Genomic DNA, 7,499 nt, shown 5'->3' on the forward strand with positions numbered 1-7,499 from the left:
TGCTCTATTACAAAAAGCCTACAGGCCCATGACTCACCAAGAGTGAATTTCTTATACTGAGCCCTTGACCGTTCTGTAAGCACATACAACTTGGAGTGCCGTAAAAGACAGAAATCTGTGTTTCAGTCCTTTATGCCATGACAAAATGATTATGAGACTGGTTTCTAACAAGTACAAAGGATTTGGGGGAAAAAATACAGTGGTTTCTTTATCCTTCTTTAAAAAATTTAAGTTTTATTGATATATACCATGCTAATTCATCCATTTAAAGTACATAGTTTAGTGATTTTTAGTATAACCGTAGGCTTATACAACCAATACCAGATTCCCCAAAGAAAGTTTATATACCCTGTTTGTCCCCCCTCACTTTTTGGCAGTCAAAGGGCTTGAACTCAGGGCCTGGGCACCATCTGTGAGCCTTTTTTGCTCAAGGCTAATCCTCTACACTTGAGCCACAGCTCAACTTCTGTTTTTTTGGGTGGTTATTGGAGATAAGAGTCTCATATACTTTCCTTCCCAGGCTAGCTCAAACTATGATCCTCGTATCTTTAGCCTCCTCAGTAGCTAGGATTACAGGTGTGAGCCACCAGCACGCAGCTCTTTAGATTTCTTAATTTGGACTTTTCATGTAAATTGAGTTAAATATAAGTCTTTTGTGACTGTGTAATGTTTTAAGGTTCATTCAGGTCATAGCATGGATTAATATTTTTTTTTATGACTAACATTTCATTTTATGCCAGATTTTGCTTATCCATTCATTGATAGCTATCATTTTGAATATAGCCATCCTAGTGAATGTGCGTAGTTTCTCATTGTGATTTTGATGAATTCCTGGTTTATAATGTTGGACGTCTTTTCTGTGTTTACTGATAATTTGTATATATTATTTGGACAATATCTTGGAATCTTATGTACTTTTTTTTGGTTATTTGCCATTTTATTATTGAGTTATAAGAGTTCTTTATCAGTAAAGTACTTACAGTATCATCCATCCTGTCAGTTGACTTTTTATTTGTTGATAGTAGCCTTTGAAGCACAAAAGTTTTACATTGGCCAGGTGCTGGTGACCCACAATCTGAGGATCATGGTTCAAAGCCAGCCTAGGCAGCAAAGTTTATGAGACTCTTAATACCAATTAATCAGCAAGAAGTCAGAAGTGGAGCTGTGGCTCAGTGGTAGAGCACCAACCTTGAAGAAAACAGATACACACAAGCCCTGAGTTCTGTACTGCTGCACAATCAGTGATGGAGCTGAGGCTTAAAGCCAGCCAAGTGGGGGAGGGAGGCTTAAACTCAGGGCCTAGGCACTGTCCCTGAGCTCACTCAAGGCTAGTGTTCTACCATGTTGGAGATAAGAATCTCACTGACTTTCCTACGCAGGCTGGCTTCGAACTTCTATCCTTAGATCTCAGCCTCCTGGGTAGCTAGGATAACAGGCGTGAGCCACTGGCACCCAGAGTTGGATGGCTTTGTAGGGTCAAATAACTTGGACTAACTCATTAAAATAGCTGTGTTTCATTTCATTCACACTTGTGATGTGGCAAAACCTGCCATTCTGGAACCTAAGTATTAATTTGATGACTTTGTAACATGGATCACAATTGTGAAAGTTCTCAAACTGCCCAGCTTTACTTTGAGGGAGAAGATGGTTTCAGGTGAAAGAAGCTGTTTGTTATATGCAAATACAAGAATCACTGTGGAGGAAATGAAGCCAGGAAATAAAATATGTACTTTAAAATGTAAAGTCTGTTTAACTTCCTACAGCCCTCTTTTTAAAGTGTAAGCAGTTTAAATAGTGGGAAAGTTAGCCACTTTCTCCTACCTTTGTCCTGTGTGTCTTCTGGCTCTCCCACCACCGGTGCCTCCGGGGCTCTTTCCACATTCCCCTCCCCCCCTTTGAAGTGTTGATGTCCCCAAGGCACCCTTGCTTGCTTCATTTGTGTATTCAAGCCCTGTGAATGACTTCAGCCTCTAAGTGATCTATTCATTTTCCATTGTTACCATATCAAGTTACAAATACAGCTGGGCTTTGGTGGGTCACACCTACATAGTAACCCTAAATGTTCTTGAGACTTTTCCACAATTAACCACCAAGAAGCCAGAAGTCAAGCTGTGATTCAAGTAGTAGAGCCCTAGCTTTGTATGAGAAAACTAAGGGACTGCACCCAGGCCTGAATGCAAGTTCCAAAACTGAAACACATACACATATGCAAATTACAAGTGCAGTAGCATAAAGTGGTACAAATTTATAACCTCACATGGTTACCTTGTGGGTCACAAGGAGCTAAATTCACATTAATAAGGCTGCTACCTTCCTAAATTTTGTAGAGGAATGTTTCCTTACCTTTTCTGTCCTCTAGAGGTTGCCCACAATCCTTAGCTTGTGCCCCCTTCATTTTAAGAAACAGTAACTTTGCATTTCTGACCACCACCAGTGAGGAAACTAGATCTCAGAGAGGTTCAATGATTCACATAGAGCTACACAATCATTGGTGGAGCTGAGGCTTAAACCCAGGTCCAAGAGTCTGTCTTCATGATAACAAAATTGACATACAAGGGAGAGATTAGACTTCGAAAAAAGAAGGTAAGCATGTATTTCTTTGGCTGCCTGTCTTGATTTATCAGCCTACGTTGGTACTCTGGTCAGGAAGACCTTCCAGTTTACCAAGCACTGCTATGTAGAAGCCACCATGTGCTTCCTAAACATTCTTTTGACCCATTGGACCCCTGAGCAGGCATAATGATACTTCTTTCAGGCATTAAATATGGGAATACATTTGAAAGTGTAACTCAAAATTCTACAGTAGCCTTAAAAATACCTTATTCCCACTTCCCAGCTTATCCTTTACATTACTATCAGATGAACCTCCCATGAACTTCTTACCATGTTCATATTCTTTAACAGGTTGGTATCCAATGGCAAAAGGGCATCCAATCTGGATCCTGGAACAGAAAAGTAACATCTGTGGAAAAGCTAGTGACATCCATATGAAGTCTGGAGTTTAGATAACAGTAACATGCTAATGCTAATGTGAGCTTCTCAGTTTTGACAAGTATAACATGTAAGATATAAGCGTTAAAAGAAACTAGATGAGGGGGTACATGGAAATTTTTACAACTTCTATAAACCAGTAATTATTTCAAAATAGAAGTTTGTTGTAAAATGTTGTCACTTCTTACAAGATGATGACCAGGTTCTTTACATGACTTCGGGTCCCTAAGCCTAATCTTCCCCACCTATGAAAGATGCTTTTGTTCTGCCTAAGAAGTTTTATTTCCTATCCTCTTGAACAAATTAGTCTCTCCTAGTCCTTGCCTGTGCCTGGCCTTGTATGCTGCTGGACTGATATGCCGTCACAGAATTAGTCATGGTCCATCAATGTAAAACAGAAGCAAGTTGCTATGACCCAAATGAAGCTTTAGTTTCAGGGCCCGATACTCACAAGACCCTGGGAGGATTCACCATGGTTGTTAGGAAAATGTGATCACTACTGCTGCTGTCATAGAAAATTTCTTCTGATTCAAACTCAAGTATATACATCAGACTTGCAGAGCCTGGGCCACGTGCCCTTGGTATGCCAAGTAAATGCAAAGGAATCTGGGAAAAACAGTGTCAGACTTGCCCATCTTCCGTATGGGAAAGAAGCTCTAACTCTAACCAACATGATTCAGTTCCCAAATACCAAAATGGGATTCATTGACTGGGGGCAGCTGTTTCCTACAGGTAGGTTTTCTAGCATCAAAGTTTCTACTGGGAACCACTAAACTCAGGTGGCGTTTGTGAACTCCAGCTGGCTTGGCTTACAGGCTTGCTTGTTATAGACTATTCTAAAACTTGATTCACTAGAGCCAGGGTCAAAAGAACTTCATCTCTGGAGAGCACATGAATTGAAACTCTTAAAATGAAAAGGGCCCATGTGCTTTAAGAATAGATAGGCAAGAACCGGGCGCCAGTGGCTCATGACTATAATCCTAGCTGAGATCTGAGGATCATGGTTCAAAACCAGCCCGGGCAGGAAACTCCGTGAAACACTTATCTCCAATAAACCACCAGAAAACTGGAAGTGGTGCTGTAACTCAAGTGGTAGAGCACTAACCTTGAGCTGAAGAGCTGAGGGACAGGGCTCAGGCCCAGAGTTCAAGCCCCACAACCAAAAAAAAAAAAAAGAATAGATAGGCAAAAGGGCGACAGGGGTGCGTATGCTCCTATGCTCCTATGAAGCTAGGTGTGTTCTCCAAGGCAAGAATGCTGTGGGAGAAGACTATCAGTCATGGCTTCATAATTCCTCCAGCCAATATAGCTAACAAACTTGGAGCCTCTCATGACTCCTCATCCCCACCATCCGAGTCATCATCAGATGCCACTGATTTCCCTAATATTTTTATATCTCTTCTGCTTTCACTTCCTCTCTCGACTCAGGCTCTTACTCAATCTGTACCACTTCCTGTAACTTCCAAATCCCTATTTCATGTGGCAGCACACTATGTGGAGTCACTGGTCCCTCCAGAACATGCAAACACATCCTCCCCAACCCACTACTGGTTTACATCAAACCCTTGCCATTCTGTGTTCCTTGCCACTCATGTTGTGTTTGCTCCTGTTGATCCCTCTCCTAGGATGTCCTTTGTTCTCTACTTTTATAGCAATTGCTATCTTCAGGAATCTCTACCAACTCCCTCCAAGCAGGCTCAAGTGTTTTATGTTGTACTCTTGTTGAGCATATTTATCTTCTTGTCGCACTGACTATATAGCATTAAAATGATCTGTTTTCTAGGCACTGGTGGCTCATACCTAGAATCCTAGTTACTAAGGAGGCTGAGATCTGAGGATCACAGTTTAAAGCCAACGTGTCAGAAAATGTCTGTGAGACTCATCTTTAATTACCTAGCAAAAATCCAGAGGTGGAGGTGGCTCAAGTGGTAGAATGCTAGCCTTGAGTAAAAATGCTAATAGACAGTGCTCAGGTCCTTCCCCCCACTCCCCCCCCCCCCACATACACACAATAGAGCACAGGATGCATCTTATCTTTGTAGCTTCAGTGCCTGGCTTATGAACTAAGCCATCCAATAACATTAGATGTATGGAAAGAAGGAAGCAAAAGTAAAGGTTTAATTGAGAAAGGGCCATTGTACTAAACAACATAAACAAAATAATGTATCCATTATAATGTATACCCCTATATGCTGCCAGTAATATACTACAGGCTTGCTAGGTCTCAGGTCAGCTTTCCTAGGGCTCTGAGCAGCCCCTCGTCTGTTTTGTGAATGAATTCTTAGAGTGAATGGTAGAAATAGATGACAGTGATTCCTTTGATTCTACTCTCAGATACCCTTTCCCCCAAGTGATCCAAGAGGCCACTTTGAACTGTGAAATACCTTATGAAGAGAATTGCAAGAGAAGAAGATTGGTTTCTGATGTGGTAGAATGGCAACATCAGCCTATAAACTCCCTTCCAATTTCTTTTACATAAGAAAGCTACTGTCAGGCGGGCGCTGGTGGCTCGCACCTGTAATCCTAGCTACTCAGGAGGCTGAGATCTGAGGATCATGGTTCAAAGCCAGCACAGGCAGGAAACTCCGTGAAACTCTTATCTCCAATAAACCATCAGAAAACCGGAAGTGGTGCTGTAGCTCAAGTGGTACAGCCCTAGCCTTGAGCTGAAGAGCTGGGGGACAGCACTCAGGCCCAGAGTTCAAGCCCCATGACAGACAAGAAAAAAAAAAAGAAAGAAAATAAAGAAAGCTACTGTTACATAATTAGACTCCTGCAACCTATTGCTCAGAGCTTGTTACAATATTCTCTTTTGTCTAATTTTGGAACCTGTTTATAGTACATGTGGGTGTCAGGTGACTTAAAGTTGAAGAACTCAGACAAATATTACCTAGTGGGGATACCTCTGAAGGTAATGGTAGCCCAGGCTACCAGTGCTGGCTAAACTAGGGAGAAGGGTAGAGACAAATTATATTACCTTAGCTGAGTCCTTTGGCTTCTGTATAAGTCCCTTGCTTTAAAAATAAAGACAGGGGCTAGGAATGTGGCTTAGTGGTAGAGTACTTGCCTAGCATCCATGAAGCCTTGGGTTCAATTCCTCAGCACCACATAAACAGAAAAAAAAAAGTGGCACTGTGGCTCAAGTGATAGAGTGCTAGTCTTGAGCAAAAAAGAAGCTCAGAGACAGTGCCCAGGCCCTAGTTCATGCCCCAGGACTGGCCAAAAAATAATAAAGACAGCCTGGCTCTGGTGGTTTGCACCTATAATCCTTGCTACTTGGGAGGCTGGGATAGGAAGGATTGTGATGGGAGGCTACCTAACGTAGAAAAGTTTGTGAGACTCCTTCTTAATGGATAGCTGATCACAATGACATCCATCATCGTAGCTACAGTGTGAAATGAAAAATAAGAGGATCATAATCCAGGGTGTGCCTGGGCAGGAAGTGAGACTCTATCTCAAAACTAGCACAGAAAGACTGGAGGCAGGGCTTGGGGTTAAACTGCCTGCCTAGCAAGCATAAGCTTAAACCCCACAGTACTGCCAAATAATAATAATTATTGGGGCTGGGAATGTGGCTTAGTGGTAGAGTACTTGCCGAGCATGTATGAAGCCCCGAGTTCATTCCTCAGTATCACACACAGTAAAAGCTGGGTAGCACTGTGGCTTAAGTGGTAGAGTGCTAGACTTGAGCAAAAGAAGCTCAGGGACAGCACCCAGGCCCTGAGTTCAAGCCCCAGGATTTCCCACCACCCCCCCTCAAAAAATGACCTTAAAGTTTTATATCATGTTCAAAGTATTTGCTTTATGAATGAATAAACAGCATGAAATAGATGGAGAACTTGGATTTAAGAAACGAACAAAGCCTAATGCAAATCCTGTGTGGTCCCTGGCCAGCAACCCTAATCTCTCTGACCATGTTTTATTTTCTTTCCTCTTCTATCTCTCCTATCTTTCTTCCTTTCTCTCTCTCTCTCTCTTTTGGTACTGGAACTGGGGCTTAAACTCAGGACCTGGGCTTGTCCCTTAGCTTTTTCGCTCAAAGCTGGCTTTCTACCTCTTGAGCACCTCTGTTTCCAGATTGTTAGTGTTTAATTGGAAATAAGAATCTCATAGCTCTGCTGCCTAGGTTGGCTTTGAACTTTGATCCTCAGCTCTCAGCCTCCTGAGTATCTAGGATTGTGGGTGGGAGCCACTGGCGCCTGGTGAAGCTTTTATTTTCTTAAAGCTGAAATCAAAACTAACTTTGCACTTACTTTGCACAGTCACCAATAATTAGAAATACTATAAACATGCCCTGGACACAGACTAGTCATTTAATAAATGAAGGTGGAAGGTGGGTACAGAGTAGGACAGTACACAGGGTGAAGCAAGGAATGTCCTGGCAGTCAGTGAGAGGGATATTCCAACATGGGCAAAGGAGGGGATATACATTATGACATGATGAAGAGCAGAGACACTGTGGTTCTGACAGAATTCAGCACATCCCTGGCAATGCACAGCAAACTGGA

This window comes from Dipodomys spectabilis, unplaced genomic scaffold (genome assembly GCF_019054845.1).
Source record: "Dipodomys spectabilis isolate Male_0828 unplaced genomic scaffold, ASM1905484v1 ptg000262l, whole genome shotgun sequence".
NCBI lineage: Eukaryota > Metazoa > Chordata > Mammalia > Rodentia > Heteromyidae > Dipodomys > Dipodomys spectabilis.